The 20,647-nt window shown below is 48.0% G+C and overlaps 1 protein-coding gene across 1 annotated transcript in view; it reads left to right on the forward strand.

Moving 5' to 3' along the window:
- Nucleotides 1-20,647, forward strand: part of JPH1 (junctophilin 1) — an 80,943-nt gene that overhangs the window by 35,209 nt on the left and 25,087 nt on the right. The window lies entirely within an intron of this gene.

Here is a 20,647-nt window from a genome sequence, read left to right on the forward strand (position 1 = left end):
ACTTTCCCTGTCCCAGCTTCACCAAGGCACTCTGAGGATACAGTGTACGTGCTGCAGCGCTGAGGTCCAAATCCCTGTGGAAAAAACCGAGTGGGTGGACGAGCTTAGTGCCTGCCTCAAGGCTGAGCACCCAAACCAGCCTGGGAAGAGTCATAGAATGGTCTGGGTTGGAAGGGACCTCCAAAGCTCTTCCAGTCCAACCCCCCTGCAGTCAGCAGGGACATCTTCAACTAGACCAGGTCATCCAGAGCCCTGCCAAGCCTCACCTTGAATATCTCCAGGGATGGGCCCCAACCACCTCCCTGGGCAACCTGTTCCAGTGTTCCACCACTCTGATAGTAAAGAACCTGTTCCTAACATCCAATCTAAATCTGCTCTGCTCTAGTTTGAAGCCATTGCTCCTTGTCCTATCACTGCAGGCCTTTGTAAATAGCCTCTCTCCATCCTTCTTGTAGCCCCTTTCAGGTACTGCCAGGCTGCTCTTAGGTCTCTCCAGAGCCTCCTCTTCTCCAGGGTGAACATCCCCAGCTCCCTCAGCCTGTCCTTGTAGCAGAGGTGCTCCAACCCTCTGATCATTCTCATGGCCCTCTTCCTCTGGACCTGCTCCATAAGGTCCATGTCCTTCCTCTATTGAGGGCTCCACAGCTGGACACAGTACTTCAGGACCCCAGTGCCACACTGTTTAGCTCGGTGGCTGTTGTGCAGTGAGCTCCTCCCTGTGCTCTTTTCATCCTTAGTGTATCTGAGCAGCACGGACAGTGCTATAGATGACTGAAGGAAGCTTGGAGGTTATGCAAGTTCAAGATGTCACAATGTTGTTGTGAGCAGGGAGGTGGTTAAAGCGTGCTTTAATTCTACAGATCCACACTGTGACACACATTAAATAACTCCCAAAATATTGGAAGCTCACATTTAAATCATATTTTTAACCTAGAGCAGTCATAGCTAAGGTGTTGGGCACACCTGTAAGTTGAGAATATCGTGAAGCCTTTCTTTTAACCCATGAATTACACTGCTGAAAACAAGCCCTGTCTGTTGTTGAGCCAGTATCACTTCCCTGGGATATTTTATGCCTCAGCAAGACAAACTTTTCCATGCTGCCTCATGCTGCTAAAGAGGAATTTAAATTAAAATCATCATTATTTTCTTCTACTGTTGCTGAATTCCTTGTCACTGCCACCAGGACTCCATCTGATGCTGAATGCAGTGCTGTACAGCTAACTAAGATGACTTTTTTCACAGCTTCTCTTGCTGCAAGAACACAATCCATGGGTGAACTTGAGAATTTGGAACTAACCCTGTTGACATGTGCATGTAGAGAAGGCTGCTGCACCCTTCCCCCTTCATTGTTAAGTGGTAAATTGTTGCTATGGTGATCGCTCTTTCCATCTCATCAGCTGTAACCTGGTTTTCCACATCAGCTGAATAGCTGCGAGCAAAGCCTGATCTTTATTAATTTTTATATATATATATATATATATAAAAAAAATATATATATCAGTTACTATTGCTTTTGCTACATAGTTATTGTCTTGGGAGTTAACGTCAGCACCCAGATGCAATGAATGTAAACAGAGCTCTTCTAATTTTGTAGCACTTCAGTCTGTGCAGTCATTAAAACAATTTTCGGGTGGCTGCCAAGAACTTCAGGCAGATTTCTTAAAGGAAGCTTGGGTTTGGTGTGTACAGTTGATGTATTTTGTTCTATTATTTGATAGACTGTAAGCTCTTGTAGTAAATATGTGTAGTAAATATGTGAGAAGGTGGTCTTTATTGTTAGCTAAGGTGAGGAGAAGAAGATAGCTGTGGTAACATTAGAATCATAGAATCGTAGAATGGTTTGGGTTGGAAGGGACCTCCAAAGGTCATCTAATCCAACCCCCTCTGCTGTCAGCAGGGGCATCCCTAACTAGATCAGGTTGCCCAGAGCCCTGTCGAGCCTCACGTTAAATACCTCCAGGGATGGGGCCTCAACCACCTCCCTGGGCAACCTGTTCCAGTGTTCCACCACCCTCATGGTAAAGAACATTCCACAGGACAGCTTTATCCTCTCATACTGTGCACAGGTACACACAGTTCAAACCCAGAAAGATTCAGAGATTAATAGAATGATTTGGGTTGGAAGGATATTAAAGATCATCTAGTTCCAACCCCCATGCCATGGACAGGGACATCTTCCAACCTGGTAGGTCGTGGATACCACCAGGCTGGATAAGGCCTTGAGCAACCTGGGCTAGTGGAAGGTGTGGAGCCTCCAAGCCTGGAATTGTCAAAAGCCAGGTTGACTGGGGCCTTGAGGAACCTCGTCTGGTAGAAGATGTCCCTGCCCATGGCAGGGGATGGGAACTTAATGATTTCTAATGTCCCTTCCAACCCAAACCATCCTGTGATTCTGAAAGACTCTACATGTGCAGGCATCCTCCTGATTACCATATGGGAAAATGTATTTCACATAAGAAATAAATGTTTTAGTTTGTTTGCATTCTTAGGGTCTGTACATGAAATAATGTTTTTTGTGTCTCAAAATACCCTGCTGCCAGAGGCAGGCTTCTCATGTGATGTTCCTGACCTATATTTGCAGTGAGGAGTATTTTGCTAAACAATGTCAAAGATCATCTCTCAGCGGCAGAGCCTCTTTAGGGATATTCATGGATGTGAAATTAATTATTCATAGAATGGTTTGGGTAGGAAGGGACCTTAAAGAACATCCGGTTCCAACCCTCCTGCTGTGGGACACCTTCCAGAGGACCAGGGTGCTCAAGGCCTCATTCAGCCTAGCCTTGAACACCTCCAGGGTGGGGACATCCGTGACCTCCCTGGGCAGCCTGTTCCAGTGTCTCACCACCCTCACTGTCAAGAATTTCTTCCTGATCTCCAGTCTAAATCTGCCCTCTTCCAGCTTCAATCCATTGCCCCTCATCCTGCCACTACAAGCACCTGTAAAAAAGTCCTTTCCTGGCTTACTTGTAGGTCCCTTCAGGTACTGGAAGGCTGCTGTAAGGTCTGCCTGGAGCCTTCTCTTCTCCAGGCTGAACAGCCCTAACGCTCTCAGCCTGTCCCCATAGCAGAGGTTCTCCAGCCCTCTGATCATCTTTGTGGCCTCCTGGACCTGCTCTAACAGTTCTGTCTTCTTACTGTGGTGACCCTGGAATTGGAGGCAGTTCTGCAGGTGGGGTCAGAGCAGAGCAGAGGGGCAGAATCCCCTCTCTGTGCTGCTGCTCTCTCTGCTTTTGATGCAGCTCAGCACACAGCTGCCTGCTGGGCTGCCAGTGACTATTACTGGCTCCTGGGGAGTTTGTCGTCAACTTACACTCCCCAGACTGCTCAAGGTGAGAGGTTAGAGTTCTGGTGAGAGTTACAGTACAAACAGAAATGCAGTACCTTAAAGAGATGTGGTGTGTGCCTATAATTGGGGATTTCATTGACCCATGGGAGGCAAACTAGGACATGTGTTGGGATTTCAAGTAAGAGGGATATCATTGCACGGTTTTAAATGTAGCAGGAGACGTCCTGAAATACTGAATTGCTTTGATATCTTAGAAGTACTTACTGCATGAGTACCAAAGGATTCATCCTCTGGGCCAAAACACAGCTCACTAAGCAGCCTGCAGGAAGGGCTCCATCAAACGTGGTTTAGCAGCAGCCTTGGGACAGTTGGAGAATGGTTGGACTCGATCTTAAAGGGCTTTTGCAAACTGATTCTGTGGTTCTCTGAAGTAAGGCATGCCATGTTTCCTTCCAGCTGCAGAGGATGAGAGGTCACTGGAAAGCAGCTGGTAAAGCTGCCTGAGCCAGAACAGCCATTGCAGTGCTCTTGCGGCATCTCTTTGCTTCCCCTGCCTTTATTAGGTGTGGGAGCAGGTCAGGGAACCTGCTCCTCTCACTTCCATGAGGTGCCTCATTCCCTGGCTTTCCCTCTACAAACCTTGCAGAAGATACCAAAGTGTGGGAAGCAGGAAGCCTTGTCAGGTCTCTCCCAGGCAGAACAGGTCACAGAAAGGTTCTGTTGCGGGGCTCTGATCCTGTTTTGTTGGGGGTGAGAAACAGACAATTCCAGCTCGGGGCACAAGCTGGTTGTGAAAGGCAAGCAGCTGCTCCACATTTTGCTGACACCGTTTCCTGAGTTTCCTACAAACCCAGCAGTAATTCCTCACACAAGAGCAGAGTGACCCAAGGATCAGCAGCCCCCAGTGCCAAATAAATCACTGAGCAGTCTTCATACCAAGCTCTTGATTCACTCAGTTGTCTCACTTCCATGCTCCTCTCCTGAAGCCAGTCCCTTCAAGTATGCTTTTAGCCTGGAATTCCTGTAGCAGGAATCAGCTGCACATGAGACAAGAACCGGTCTGAGTGCAGGAATGACTGTCCAAGGCAGGACAAGAGAAGATGGTTCCTTTCGTAGACCCATGGAATGGTTGGGTTGGAAGGGACTACTCTGAACCCACCCTGCACCCAGCCTGGATTTGTGCCTGGCATTGGCCTGACCCAGATGCAGGACTTCGCACTTTGACTTGTTGAAAACTTACACCTTGGATACTGGCTACATAAAGCAAGCAGAATGTAGCCAGGTTAAAGCTGTGCAGACCTTCCCACACTGAAGAGGAAGGAGGAGCAGTTATCTTAGAGCCTGCTACATGGCAAACAGGACCTTTGCTTTCATTTCATGCTTGTCTGTTAGGGAACCATTTTTGTACAGTATAAATGTGTACAGAAGTTCAGAAACAAGGGCAAGTGCAGAATGAGAAGAGAAGGCTCCAGGGACACCTTGTAGCAGCTTCCAGTATTTGACTACAGAAGAGCTGAAGAAGGACTTTTTACAAAGGCATGCAGTGACAGGACAAGGGATAACAGCTTCAGATTGGAAAAAGCTCTATAGAGGTGGGACATGGGGAAGAAATGCTTCCTCATGAGAGTGGTGAGGCACTGGAACAGCTTGCCAAGAAAAATTATGGAGGGTCCAAGCATGGAAGGGTTGGCTGGGGCCTTGAGCAACCTGGTCTAGTGGCAGGTGTCCCTGTCCATGGCAGGGAGGGTTGGAATGAGATGATCTTTGACATTGAGGTGCTGGAGTGGGTGTGGAGAAGGGCAGCAAATCTGGTGAAGGGTCTGGAGAGCAGGGCAGGTGAGGAGCAACTGAGGGAACTGGGGGTGTTTAGCCTGGAGAAGAGGAGGATGAGGGGAGACCTCATTGCTCTCTACAGCTCCCTGAAAGGAGGCTGGAGAAAGGTGGGGTTGGTCTCTTCTCCCAAGTAGCAAATTATGAGAGGAGATGGCTTCAGGTTGCACTGTGGGGTGGTTAGGTTGGATATGAGAAGAGACTTCTTCATTGCAAGGGTTCTGAAGCACTGGAACAGGCTGCCCAGGGAGGTGGTTGAATCCCCATCTCTGGAGGTGTTTTAAAAGAGGCAGAGATGTGGTGCTGAGGGCCACAGTTTAGCACCAACCTTGGCAGTTAGAGAATGGTTGGACTGGATGATCTTAAAAGTCTTCTCTGAGTAAACAATTGTGATTCCAAATACTTATATTTCTTCTTTCTACTGTGTAGCTGCTTTCACAGCTTACTTCTTGCCTAGCATTTATTTATTTTTGTTGCTAACCTGTTTGCTTTCTTGTCTGTTAACATTTCTGCTCTCTGACACAAGCCCCACATTAAGAGGCAACACCATCTTAAACAAGATGGGCTCTGTTCCTTTGAAAAGCTGTTATCTGAAGGGTAAGGGAGAGAAGGAAATGTCAGAGTTCCCATAAATATTTTCTTCTGAGATAATGACACTGCTTCTGTGTCCCACAGCTTTTCATCCCGGCAAACTGTAAGAGAAACTTGTTTGCTTCATCCAAAAGACATGCTAATAAAGGAGAGAAAAAGATGTGTTTTGATTGAAAAGAAATAAATACCTGATTTGTAGTAAGCAATGCACAGAATGCAGAATCACAGAATGTTAGGGGTTTGAAGGGTCCTGCAGAGATCATCCAGTCCAACCCCCTGCCAGAGCAAGATCACCTGGGGCAGGTCACACAGGAGCACATCCAGGCAGGTTTTGAATATCTCCAGACAGGGAGACTCCACAACCTCTCTGGGCAGCCTGCTCCAGGGCTCTGTCACCCTCACAGTGAAAGAGTTTTTCCTTCTTCTCCACTTGTTCATGTGGAATCTCCTCTGCTCCAACTTGCTCCCAGTGCTGCTCTTCAAGTCTTTATAAACATGAGTGAGGGTACCCCTCGTTTTTATGGGCAGGGAAAGGGACCACCCTAAAGGAGAAATGGATAACATTAGTGCTGTGGTTACCATGAAGAGCATTGGGCTGCAGGAGAGTTCGAGAGGAGATGTTGATTTACTTGAAAGGATACAAAGAGAGAGTCTAGAAAACCTGCACAGAAAGCTTTTGGGAGTGCCAGCACTAAGAGGAAAATAATGACTCAACATGGTGAAGCCAAACCTTGCGTCCTGGGTTCAGTTTTGGGGCCCTCACTACAAGAAAGACAATGAGGGGCTGGAACATGTCCAGAGAGGGACAATGAAGCTGGTGAAGGGTCTGAAGAACAGGGCTGGTGAGGAGCAACTGAAGGGACTGGGACTGTTTACTCTGGAGAAGAGGAGGCTGAGGGAAAACCTCATTGCTGTCTACAACTCCCAGAAAGGAGGCTGCAGTGAGGTGGGGGTTGGGCTCTTCTTCAGGTGATAGAAGCAGAGGAAATGGCCTGAAATGGTGCTAGGGAGGTCTAGGTTGGAGATTAGGAACAATTTCTTTGCTGCAGGAGTGGTTAGGGTTTGGAATAGGCTGCCCAGGGAGGTGGTAGAATCCCCATCCCTGGAGGTGTTCTATAAACATGTGGCCATGGCACTTTGGGGTGTCATTTGGGGCCATGGTGATGTTAGGTCAATTGTTGGAGTCCAGGATCTTGGAGATCTTTTGCAGCCCAAACAATTCTATCTTTCTCCAACTAGACACTAGGGCATATTAACTGACCTAATGAAAAGCCCTTTCTTCCTTAGTTCCCTTCAAGGTCAGCTGGTGCCAAACCTCTCTGTAAAAAACATTTCAAAGGGGATTTCACTTTTTCAGTTCCATGCTTTGCATTAGCCAAGGTTTTAAGGCTCCTGTTAGATGTAATTCCTACACTTTAATGAAGAGAGATTGTAGGAGGAAAAGTAATTAGCTGGAGGTGGACTCCTCTTAGCTTAATTATCCCATCTCCAGCAGGGCTAAATTGGGCTGTGACATACTCTGACAAAAATCTCATTCAGCCAGAAGCAGCACTCAATGGCAGCCCTGCAGCACTTCCTGCCCCAGACTCGCCAGATGGCTTTGCTTCCAGTTTGTGTCACTCAGGTGTCCCCATGCTTCAGGCAGGTCAGATTAGGGGGCTGGTTGGTCTGAGGTTAATAGCAGCAGACTTTCTGGGCCTGCATCTACCTGAGCCTCCTCAGCATAGCTCAAGAAAGACGATTCATCCAGCACAGGGGTTTGTCCCAGCATGCTCCTTTTCCAGGGTTATCAGCCCTCACCCTGCCAAGGTGAGGATGCTGCAATATTCTCAAGAGAAACAGCAGCTGACAGCATTTTCCTGTGGCAGGTGTTCAGCCCCATGGAGTTACCACTAGCTGCCAGCTACTGTCATTGTAGTTGCAGCAGTCACTCTTAGAGTGTTGTTTGGTGAAGAGATGAAGAGTGCAGAACTTAGCTGGGTGTGTGTGATGATGTGGGGGGGAATTTCAGCTCACACTGACACAGTGTGTTAATAGGAGTGCCCAGCACTTCTGTGCCTGCAGCACCAACATCCAGTGCAGAGCAGATCAGGTGCTTCTGGCAGGCTGTGGGAGCTCTGCTCTGCAAAAGGAGAGGGTTCAGTGTGTGGCCCTTTGTGAGCCTCATAAAGCTCAGAGATCACAGAATCACAGAACAGTAGGGGTTGGAAGGGACCTCCAGAGACCATCCAGTCCAAGCCCCTGCCAGAGCAGGATCACCCAGGGCAGGTCATACAGGAGCACATCCAGGCAGGTTTTGAATATCTCCAGACTCCACAACCCCTGAGCAGTCTGCTCCAGGGCTCTGTCACCCTCACAGCAAAGAATTGTTTCCTCCTGTTGAGGTGGAACTTCTGTGTTCCAGCTTGTGTCCATCGCCTCTTATCCTATCACAGGACACCACTGAAAAGAGCCTGGCCCCTTCTTTTTGACACCCACCCTTCAGATGTTTGTAATCATAAATAAGATCTCCTCTTAGTCTTCTCCAGACTGAACAGCCCCCAGGTCTCTCAGCCTTTCCTCATCAGACAAGTATTCCAGTCCCTTCATCATCCTCGTAGCCTCCCCTGGACTCTCTCTGGTATGTCCCTGTTCCTCTGCAAGTTAGGAAGGTAACTTATTTAAGAGACTTTACAAGGAGAGTTTTGAGGCTCAGGAATGTCCTTGTCATCATGGCAGTAGATCTCAATGCTGGGCCTTAGTAGGAACAGCTTTTGGGTGGGAGAGAGCACCTGGTATTGCCTAATAGGAGATCCTTTCCTCACCAGCTGCTCCAGCATCACAGTTGTGGGGGACAGTAGAACCCAGCAACATTTGGACAGATCTGGAAGGTCTGGTAGGTCTGTGCTTGTGTGACAAGAGGACAGGAGACGATAGGATGGATTAGTTGGGGATTTAGTTCCTCCTTCCTGGCACAAGGTACTGTTTACATGAAAATGCTGCTGCGTGACTCGGAAAAGAGAGCCTTTGCTTTCTGGAAGAGGCTGGGGGAGGATGTCAGGGCTCCAGATGAGGACTGTGGTAAGGGCAAAAAAAGAGCCAGATAGACCATAACTAGCTGTGTTCAGAGGGTCTCAACCAGCAGACTTTGTGAGTGGGCAGTAAGCTCTTGCTCTCCCGAGTGGTTCTTGCTAAATATGTAAGAACACACCAAGGAATGCTCAACCTTACCCTGCAGATCTGCATGACTTCAGCTGGACAAAGCTGGCAAGGACTGCTCTAAGCAGGAATAAATAGGCTGCTCTGAACTCTCGCAGTGGTCTCCAGATGCCACAAAAGCCTTTGGGGCTTCTAGGCAGGATCATCAGCCCTCTGCGAACCAGCAGACAGCAACATTCCTTGCTTTGCAGTGATTCTGGGAGCTGGTAGGACATACTGGGTGTCTGTTCAGGTCATGGCCTATGGGCAGTCTTGGTGTTTGCAGAGGGTGGCTCTGTGCATGTCTGTGTGTCACATGGAGGTCCTGAGAGATTATTTTAGAGCCACAGATTACATCGGGTTGGAAGATACCCTCAAAGGTCATCTTGTCCAACCTCCCTGCAGTCAGCAGGGACACCTCCAACTAGAGCAGGCTGCCCAGTCTGATCTTGAATGTCTTCAGGGACAGGGCCTTGAGCACATCCCTGGGCAGCCTGTTAGAGTATTTCATCACTCTCATCACTTCCTCCTGATGTCCAACCTAAATCTCCCCTGCTCCAGTTTCAAACCATTGCCCCTTGTCCTATCACCACAAGCCCTTCTAACAGTCCTTACCCAGCCTTCATGCAGCTCCCAGAAGCCTTGTCTTCTCCAGGCTGAACAGCCCCAACTCTCTCAGCCTGTCCTCATAGGGGAGGTGCTCCAGTCCTCTGATCATCTTGGTAGCCTCCTCTTGTCTTCCCTGGCAAGCTTAGGCCCTTTTCCACTGAAGCTATAGAGATCTCACACAACAGCGCTCTCTGTTATTCAACTCTTTCTGTGCATTTTTGATCAGTTATCTTAATACATGTCAGAGAATTGGGAACAACTGAACATGGAAGAACTAATTCCAGAATGGTTTCCTAGACATTCTTCTGCTTTTCTGACACCTGGTTAGGGAACAGAAGTGAACCATGCTGAAGAAGATGAGCCTAGTTCAGCTTCGGTTGCCAGACTGCTGAAGACAGAAAGATAAAATTGAATCACATGCAAGGAGTGCCTTCAAAGGGATGAAAATGCTGCAGTTTTGTCTCCCTACTGGATTTTAATGCCCAAAGGACTGTTAAAAAACCACCACCATTGCCACAGATTGTTTGAAATCATCTCAGTGTGGTGGTTATTCACAGAACTTAATGACACCCCATTCTCTTTCTAGTTATAGATGCGTGGATTAGAATCACAGAATTGTAGAATGGGTTGGGTTGGAAGGGACCTTAAAGATCATCTAGCTCCAAGCCCCTGCCATGGACAGGGACACCTCCATCTAGACCAAGTTGCTCAAGGTCCTGTCCAACCTGGCTCTGGACACTTCCAGCCTTGGAGCCTCCACAGCTTCTCTGGGCTACCTGTTCCAGTGCCTCACCACCCTCATGGGGAAGAATTCCTTCCTGTCTTATCTAAATCCAGCTTTGTAGCTGTCCTGAAGCACCCTGCAAATACAAACTGCAATGGTATAAAGAATTATTTAGTTTGACATTATGTTATAGACATTTTTTCAAGATGAGGAAGTTAGGGCTGTTTAGCCTGGACAAAAGACGGCCCCAGAGAGACCTTAGGGCAGCCTTCCAGTACCTGATGTGGGCCTATAAGAAGGCTGCTGAGGGACTGTTTGCAAAGGCCTGGAGTGACAGGATGAGATATTCAAGGTGAGGCTCAAGAGGGCTCTGGACAACCTGATCTAGTGGAGAATGTCCCTGCTGACTGCAGGGGGGTTGGACTGGATGAGCTTTGGAGGTCCCTTCCAACCCAAACCATTCTATGGCTCTATGGTTCTATGATTTTAGACTAAAAATTCATTCCCTGGCCCTTTCTGTTCTCATGTGTTATGAAAATGTTCACGTTATTCTTCTGAGAAAGTGGCAGAAGTAGATATGTGTGCTGCAGCTTTTGGAAGAGACAGAGACAAATTAGCTCCAAGCCACTAAGCCTGCAATTGTGACTTTTTCCTTCGTATATTTTCCTCCATTAAGCACAGTAATGAAATCTCTGGATTCAGACACTAGAACTATAATCCAGTGAGTTCCAGACTGCCAAAGTCACTAAGGAAAAACATGAAGTCTATTCCAAGAAGGATTTGTGATGGAGGAGTTTATCTTACAAATCCTACAGATTTTTTTTTTAAAGTTCACATTTTTCTTTTCCTATAATGTCATTTTCCTGCACCCAGTGCATTGCCATTAGATGATGATGTGAAGAGAGGCCAGGCACTGATTCTATATTAGGGATTTTTCTCTGCAAATACTTTGGCACTGGGGAAGCTGCACCTCTAGTCCTGTGTTCAGTTTTTGGGCCCTCACTCCAAGAAGGATGTTGAGGTGCTGGAGCAGGTCCAGAGAAGGGCAACAAAGCTGGGGAAGGGTCTATAGAACAGGCCTGGTGAAGAGCAGCTGAGGGAACTGGGGATGTTTAGTCTGGAGGAGGCTGAGGGAAGACCTTGTTGCTCTCTGCAACTCCCTGAAAGAAGGTTGCAGTGAGGTGGGGGTTGCGCTTTTCTCTCTAGATTAAGGTGATAGAAGGAGAGGATATGACCTGAAATTGTGCCAGGGGAGGTTTAGGTTGGAGGTTAGGAAGAATTTCTTTGCTGCAAGAGTGGTCAGGGATTGGAACAGGCTGCCCAGGGAGGTACTGGAATCACTATCCCTGGAGGTGTTCAAGAAAGTTGTGACCATTGCACTTGGGGACATGGTTTAATGACCATGGGGGTGTTAGGTTGATGGTTGGACTGGATGACCTTAGAGGTCTCTTCCAACTTTGCTAAAACGTATTTTCTAAAAATAAAAATTGGATTTCACATTTTCTGAGTATTTTTTTGCTATTTTTACCAGAAATTGAAAATGTTAACAGTCAGCAGAACACAAAAAAAATACAGAATCATAGAATGCTTTGAGTTGGAAGGGATCAAGTGGGACAGCACTGTTCCCAGTCTTTACTCCTAAGGAACACCACTATTACTATTTTATATTTAACATTACATTAAGATAATATTTTAAATTTAAACCATTTTGGTAGAAACCCAGCTGAGTCTCTCCCTCCACACTGTTGTTATTTGTCACCTTGCAGTGTTCCTGGGGGCATGATTTGTTGTAGCTTTTCTTACAGACAGAGTCAAGAGCAGTGCCAGGCTTTGGTGCTGCTGATAGCTGTTGTCCCACCTCCTGGTTTACTGCATTTGCCCCAGGTAGAGAACTTCAAAAACAAACAAGTGGCAATGCACTAAACACAGCTCAGAAATTCTCTGAGCAATTATCCCAATGGTCCCTGTGTTCCCATCTCCTTGAGCATCTCTCCTTCTCTCTGTGGAATCCTTCTTCCCTGGTACTCTTTTTCGTTGGAGCTCATATTTTATGGCGAAGATAAACATATTTATCTGCTGGGTTGTTTTTCTTCATCTAAGTCTGTCATCAAGAGCAGATGAAGCTCAAGTGTGCATCTATTTTTTAGTGCTTCCAGCTAGATTCATCAGCTCTCTTCAGTCAACCAGCGTAATTGGCTTTGGTCGTGGGAAACAACAAATTATTTGCAGATTTTCCTTTACCCCTTCCCAAAAAACCTCCTGTCTGAAGGAGTTAACATCATGGGGCCAGGGAACTGGAAGAAAATAAGGGCAAGGAAGCTGGTGAAGAGTCTGGAGAACAAAGCTTATGAGGAGCAGCTGAGGAAACTGGCGCTGTTTAGTCTGGAGAAGAGGAGGCTGAGGAGAGACCTCATTGTTCTGTGAAAGGAGGTTGCAATGAGGTGGGGGTTGGGTTCTTCTCCCTGGTATTAGGTGATAGAATGAGAGGAAATGTCCTGAAATTGTGCCAGGGAAGGTTTAGATTGGAGATTAGGAACAAGTTTTTTGCTGCAAGAGTGGTCAGGCATTGGAAGAGACTGCCCAGGGAGGTGGTGGAATAACCATCCCTGGAGGTATTCAAGAAATGTGTGGCCGTGGCACCTGGGGACATGGTTTAATGGCCATGGTGGTGTGGAGTAGGTGGTTGGACTGGATGATCTTAGAGGGCTTTTCCAACCCACACAATTCTGTGATTCTCTGAAAATGCTGCTCACTAAGGAGACTTGGTAATAAAATAGGGTAGGATACGTTCTGTCCTACAGGGGAGGACAGATAAATGCACATCAAAATTTCCACTTTGCTCTAGAGGCACCTGGCACTTAGTGAGATGAAAAGATGCTGGCAGTAAATCACCATTGGCAAAACTGGGGACAAAACCCTGTGAGCACACTATACAGAAGGATGTTTTGCCCAAAGCATGGATTTCCCCACAGGAAAACTTGCTTTGAGCTCAGAATGATGCTGAGATTAAAGACTTCGCCTTCTTCAAGACTTCTGTGCCGGTACTAAGGCCAAGTGCAGTCAACATGAAATCAAACCATCATCTCCTGGCAGAATGGTCTGTAAAGTGGAGTGCAGCAAATGAAGAGCCAGCTCCATTCTACAGACATGTCCATAAATAGAATCATAGACTGATTTGGGTTGGAAGGGACCTCAGACATCATCTACCCCAACCTCCGTGCCATGGGCAGGGACACCTCTCAACTAGTCCTCCCTTGGGGAGCCTGTGGATCATGAGCAGAGTCAGGGACTTACTAAATGCAGTTGCTGCTTCCAGCCATCTCATTTCTCTCTATTTATGCCTGAGAAGTGACTTGAAGGGGGAGCACTGAGGGCTGAAGAGCTTGAACAGCATTATCTAGAATTCTGCAGGAAAAATGTTTGTGCAGATGCCATGTGGCTGCAGTGCATAATGGCATGCTTAGCTACATTTAAACTCCAGGGAGAGCTGTCCCTTGCCCTCCAGATTATTCTGTATTTCCATGGTCCCCTTCCATGTACTTGCAATGCTGCCTCACTCTTGAGTCAACAAAGAACAGATAAGCAACATCTGATGGCTGAGTTTCATTTTCCAGCTATTGTTAAACACAGTGATGCCAGCACAAAGCTTTCCAGGAACTTGCTTTCTATTCCTTGAAATGATGCAAATAATTTTCTGATTCCTATTTGCAGAGATATGAAACATACTCCTAAATTCATTAACCAAACAGATTTCATAGAATCACAGAGTCATTTTGGTTGGGATGAACCCTGTAGGGTGGGGTTATTGGTTGGACTTGGTGATCCCGAGGGTCTTTCTTAACCTGACCGTTGCTATGATTCTGTGAAGATCATCCAGTCCAACCATTCTCTAACCCTACCAAGGCTGGTGCTAAACCATAGCCCTCAGCACCCCATCTCTGCCTCTTTGAAACACCTCCAGGGATGGAGATTCCACCACCTCCCAGGGCAGCCTGTTCCAGTGGCTGAGAACCCTTTCAGTTAAAAAGTTTCTTCTCACATCCAACCTAAAGCTCCCCTGGTGCAACTCGAGGCCATTTCTTATTATCCTATCACTTGCTACCAATGAGAAGAGAGCAATTCTGACCAGGGTGGCCAGCAGGAGCAGGGCAGTGACTGTCCCCCTGGTGAGGCCACACCTTGAGTCCTGGGTTCAGTTTTGGGCACTGCAATATAAGACATTGAGGTGCTGAAAGGTGTCCAGAGAAGGGCAAGGAGGCTGGTGAAGGGTCTGGAGAACAGGCCTGGTGAGGAGCAGCTGTTTGATAAACGAAACTTCAAGACTTCAGTGTGACAGAATTACTCCAGGAACAAAAGGCTTCTCCAAATGGCGTGCAGCAGAAATGGAGCAGATCGGTTACATCTCCATGGGGCTTCCCGCTTTGATAGCTCTGCCTCAGAGCAGCTGCTACTCAGAACAGTCCCTGATAACAGCACTCTGAGAGCTGAGGCTCAGTGTGAGGCAGAATGGACAACTGGAGTGCAGGAGCTGTGAACAGGGAAGTTGGGAGACATGCAGAGAAAGCAAGTGTGGAAATTAGGATAAAAACGCCAAGAAATTAAATAGCAACAGGAAAATTGTTTGAGTCTGACTCTTGTAAATCAGGGTACGGGAAGAAATGTTTGAGTGTGCAGCTGCAATGTGAGATAATCAGGTACCCCTTGCTGGAGTGAGCTGCAAAAGCATCCAAATGCCAAGGGGAGAACTGGCAAGTAAAGCAGGCTCTGAAGAATCTCTGCTCCCAGGCAGAGCACAGTGCCTCTGCTCTGCAGTGGAGCACCAACTCTGCCTGTTTCTCGTCTTCTCTGGGCATCACCAAATCACAGAATGATGATTGGAAGTGGTGCAAGGGACCTCTGGAGATCATCTAGTCCAACACCCCTGGTAAGGCAGGGTCACGCAGAGCAGGTAGCCCAGGATTGCATCCAGACAGGTCTTGAATGTCTCCAGGGAAGGAGATTCCATGGCCTCTCTGGCAGCTTGCTCCAGGGCTTGAGTTGGGGCTATTCAGTCTGGAGAAGAGAAGGCTCTGAGGAGACCTTCTTGTGGCCTTCCAGTATCTGAAGGGGGCTACCAGAAAGCTGGGGAGAGACTTTTTAGGGTGTCAGGTAATGATAGGACTGGGGGGAATGGAACAAAACTAGAAATGCTTAGCTTCAGATTGGATGTTAGGAAGAAATTTTTCCCCATGAGGGTGGTGAGACACTGGAACAGGTGGCCCAGGGAGGTGGTGGAAGCCTCGTCCCTGGAGGTTTTTGCAGCCAGGCTGGATGTGGCTGTAGTGTGAGGTGTCCCTGCCCATGGCAGTGGGGTTGGAACTGGCTGATCCTTGAGGTCCCTTCCAACCCTGACAATTCTATGATTCTGTGTCAGCAGTGATGCTTGCTGAGGAGGTTGTCAGGTTGTGCTTGGCCAAAGGCCTCATCCGGAGTGCAGGAACTGTTCCTTTGCTGTCCCTGCCTGTTGCATTCCTCCAGCAGTGTTGTCCCTCAGTGACAGCACAGCCCAGAGGCCCTGTTCAGGTGTGTGGCTGAGACCTGCCTTGGCATTGCACACAGCTGAGCAGGTGCTGCCCTTCTGCTCTGCTGGAACTCCTGAGGTGAGTACCAGAGGGTCAGGAGAGCAGGAATTGTGAGTTGCAATAAGAGAGCCAAGGAGAGCAGTGCTCAGTTCCCTTCTGTTCCTTGGCTTCTTCATGCTCTGATGGAGCTTCACCTGAGGGAGCTTCACTAGCTTGCTACACATCACCATTCAAATCCTTAACTCATTGATACTGTATCCTGGTCTGGATCAGGAATGGTGTGGCAAGCAGGACCAGAGCAGGGATTGTCCCCTGTGGCACTGGAGAGAACACACCTTGAGTCCTGGCTTCAGTTTTGGGACTCTCACCCCAAGAAAGACATTGAGTGGCTGGCACATTTCCAGAGAAGGGCAACAAAGCTGGGGAGGGGTCTGGAGAACAGGGCTGGGGAGGAGCAGCTGAGGGTGTTTAGTCTGTAGAAGAGGAGGCTGAGGGGAGACCTCACTGCCCTCTACAGCTCCCTGAATGGATGCTGGAAAAGGTAAGGGTTGATCTCTTCTCCCAAGTAACAAGTCATGAGAGGAAATGGCCTCAAGTTGCACCAGGGGATGTTTAGGTTGGATATGAGAAGAAACTTCTTCACTACAAGGGTTCTCAAGCCCTGTAACAGGCCTCCCAGATATGTGGTTGAATCCCCGTCCCTGGAGGTGTTTCAGAGATGCAGAGATGTGGGACATGGTTTAGCACCAGCCTGGGAAGAGTTGGATAATGGTTGGATGCCAAGATGTTAAAACACTTTTCCAACTGAAACAATTCTGTGGCTATGTAAGTTTGGGCAGAATGTGTGATTTGCATCTTGGATCTGATAATATGGGAACTTCTCAGGCATCAGTTAGAGCTGCTCTATCCTGGCAGTTTGGTTTCGAGCTGCTAGTCCCTTTGTATCTTAGCTTGTGCAGTGCTTGCTGCAGCAGTGGCCGTGGCATCGGCCTGTTTTGCTGTGGGAACAGTCTGGTTGTCCTGTCCTCACAAAAGGATGCTCAATGTCAGTTTATCTATGCACACACTGCATTATTGTCTCACCAAACAATGTCTCAGCACTAGGATTGCTTCATTAGGTTCACGCTACCCATACATCATTATGCAGGAGCTAAGAATAGCTCATCGAATCCAAACTAATGATTAGAGGGGAAGAGCAGCTCTGGTGGCAGCCTCTGAGCCAGCACACAGGGTGCAGCCATTCAGGAGCACCCACACATGGAGTCATGCAGTGTGCTGCTTCTGGTGGACAGGCTCCTTCCCCCACCCTGAGTGCAAGTCCAAGGTGTTCCTGAGTTATCATAGAAGCATGGAATGGTAGGCATTGGAAGGGACCTCCAGAGGTCATCAAGTCCAGCCCCTCTGCCAGAGCAGGATGACCTTGGGCAGGCCACACAGGGACACATCCAGGCAGGCCTTGAAAGTCTCCAGAGAAGGAGACTCCACAACCTCTCTGGGCAGCCTGTCCAGAGCTGTAGCACCCTCACAGCAAACAATTGTTTCCTCATGTTGAGGTGGAACTTCCTGTGTTCCAGCTTGTGTCCATTGCCCCTTATCACAAGACAGCACTGAAGAGACTGGAACCTTCTTTTTGACACCTACTCTTCAGATATTTGTAAACATCAATAAGATCTCCTCTCAGCCAGATCTCCTCTCTTCTCCAGACTGAACAGCCCCGGGTCTCTCAGCCTTTCCCCATCAGACAGATGCTCCAGTCCTTTCATCATCCTCATAGCCTCCATTGGATGCTCTCTAGTGTCATGACCCTCTTCAATTGGGGATCCCAGAAATAGGAGCAATACTCCAGATGTGGCTCACCAAGGCTGAGTAGAGGGGGAGGAGTACCTCCCTTGACCTGCTGGCCAGAGTCTTCTTAATGCACCCAAGTATACCATTGGCCTTCTTGGCCATCAGGACACATTGCTCTCCCAAGGATAACTTATTATTAACCAGGACTCCGAGGTCCTTCTCCATGGAGCTGCTCTCCAGCAGGTCCCCCCCTTGCCTGTACTGGTGCATGGTGTTGTTCCTACCCAGCTGCAGGACTCTACACTTATCCTTGTTGAACCTCATGAGGTTCCCCTTTGCCCAGCTCTCCAGCGTGTCCAAGTCTCACTGGATTGTCTATCATTATCTTATCTATCATTATCTGTCTATCTATCTATATCTGTCTTATTTACCTTATCTACCTTATCTATCACTACCTTTCTCCTCCGGAAGCCCCTAGGAGCAGGCAGCAGCAGCTGACCCTGACCCAGTAACCTCTGCCCTACTCAGCTTCTCAGTAGTGCTCAGCACACACTTTAGGGAGGATGGAACTCAATGAAGGGCTTCTGCAGGCAGCTCAGCTGAAGCTGTCTCTGCGGGGCTTTGCTGTCTGTGTCTGTCCTGCTCCCCCAGGGGATTAAACATCCTTTAGAAATGCAAAGTCTGCGGTACTGTTAATCTCTTGCTGCTCACTGAGGTTTCCTCTGCCTTTGTCTAAAGCACACATGAATCTTCTTCATTCCTTGAAACAGAATTTTTGCAGCCAAAATGGTGAAAGTTTTGATGTCTGTGATTACCGATTAGTGGCACCAGGCCCACAGGCTCGAAGTTATTGCTGCTGTTGCCCTCTTAACTAGTCCCTTTTTTCTTACTGAAAGTGTTAGTTTTCTACTAGAACTTTAGAACAACCCTGAGATCACACCCTTTAATAAATCTGATTTTAAAATGTTATTAACATCTCTGGAGGCTGAAAAAACTCTGCTGGTTTGCCACACTGAGCTTCCCCTCCCTTCTGCTGAAGCATTTGGTAGCTCCAGGCTCTGTGCTAATGCTGCAAAGGCACAGAGGGATCACTGCCACCAGGAATTTTTAAGCAGATGACTGTTTAACAAACCAAGTGGGGAGGGAAGCTGGGGCCGTGATGCAATCCAGCAGCAGCACAGCTCTCCATTTGCACAGGCTGGAACCAGAAGCACTTGCACAAACTGTTCTCAAGGCTTCGTGAGCAACAGCAGAAGGAGAAAAGTGGAAGCAAAGGGCAGGATACTTTCCAAACGCCTTCCAAACTGTTGTCTTGACTTCAGACAAGATGCCTTTTCAGACTGCTTTGGTTTTGACATTCAATGAGTTACAAGAATTTAAAACTAATTTTATACCTTGCTATGAGGAGAGGCTGAGGGAGCTGGGGGTGTTCAGCCTGGAGAAGAAGAGGCTCCAAGGGAGACCTAATAGCAGCCTGCCAGTACCTGAAGGGGACTACAGGAAGGATGGAGAGAGACTGTTTGCAAAGGCCTGCAGTGACAGGACAAGGGGCAATGACTTAAAACTAGAGCTAAGCAGATTTAGATTGGATGTTAGGAACAAGTTCTGCACCATCAGGGTGGTGGAACACTGGAACAGGTTGCCTAGGGAGGTGGTTGAGGCCCCATCCCTGGGGATATTTAAAGTGAGGCTTGACAGGGCTCTGGACGACATGATCTAGTAGAGAATGTCCCTGCTGACTGCAGGGGGGTTGTACTGGATGACTTTTGGAGGTCCCTTCCAACCCAGACCATTCTATGATTCTATGATTATATACAAATGTCTATTGAAACATCAAAGACATAGAATGCCAGGTTTGAAGGGACCCCAGAAGATCATCTGGTGCAACCTTTAGAGCTAAGGACATTCTACAGTCTCCCTGAACACTCCATGGCCTGGGGTAACAGACCTCTGTTGAGGAGTTGCTGTGGAGGCCCAGCCTGACCTCTTGCACACATGCTGCCAGTATGTATGAAAATCATCATCCCAGGTTTTGGTCAGATCCTATTTTTGTTCTGTTTAGAAATTCTAAGTTTAGGTGGTAAATTGTGCCCCTGCAAGTAAGCGAGATACAAGAATGAGCAGGACTGAAGAGCTGAGAGGAGTTGTGTGTTGGTTCCAAAATCCTTTGCCTCATTTTTTGTTGATGTCACCCAGGTGCAGGGTCCTATGCTTGGGTCATACCAATCCCATGCAATACTCCAGGCTGCGGGGCAGAGTGGCTGGAAACTGCCCAGCAGAAAAGGACCTGGGGGTGCTGGTTGACAGCCAACTGAATATGAGCCAGGGTGTGGCCAAGGCAGGCACCAGCAGCCTGGCCTGGATCAGCAGTGGTGTGGCCAGCAGGAGTAGGGAACTGATCATGCCCCTGTACAGGAACCTGGCAAAGGCTGCACCTCAAATCCTGAGTTCAGTTTTGGAACCCTCACTATGAGAAAGACAATGAGGTGCTGGAGCATGTCCAGAGAAAGGCAATAAGGCTTATGAAGGGTCTGGAGAACAGGGCTGGTAAGGAGCAGCTGAGGGAACTGGGAGTCTGGAGAAGAGGAGGCTGAGGGGAGACCTCATTGCTCTCTACAGCTCGCTGAAAGGAGGTTGGAGTGAGGTGGGGATTAGTCTCTTCTCCCTAGTATCAGATGGTAGAAGTGGAGGAAATGGCCTGAAATTGTGCCAGGGGAGGGTTAGGCTGGAGAATAAGAAAACTTTCTTTGCTGCAAGAGTGGTCAGGGATTGGCACAGGCTGCCCAGGGAGGTAGTGGAGTCCCCATCCCTGGAGGGGTTCAAGAAACCTGTGGCCATGGCACTTGGGGACATGGTTTAATGGCCATGGCGGTGCTGGGTTGTCGGTCTCAATGATCTTAGCCATCTTCTCCAACTGAAACAACTCTATGATTCTGTGAGAGATGAGCAGATGCCATGTACAAGAGCAAGCTGCAAAAGCAGATTCTTACTAAGAGCAAGAATGTCCTTTCTTCCTTAGGCTGGTGCTGAGGAAACAAATGGCAGAAAGGGAATGGAAGAAAAATGTTCACAAAGGCTTTC

The sequence above is a fragment of the Indicator indicator genome, chromosome 12 (assembly GCF_027791375.1).
Source record: "Indicator indicator isolate 239-I01 chromosome 12, UM_Iind_1.1, whole genome shotgun sequence".
Lineage (NCBI taxonomy): Eukaryota > Metazoa > Chordata > Aves > Piciformes > Indicatoridae > Indicator > Indicator indicator.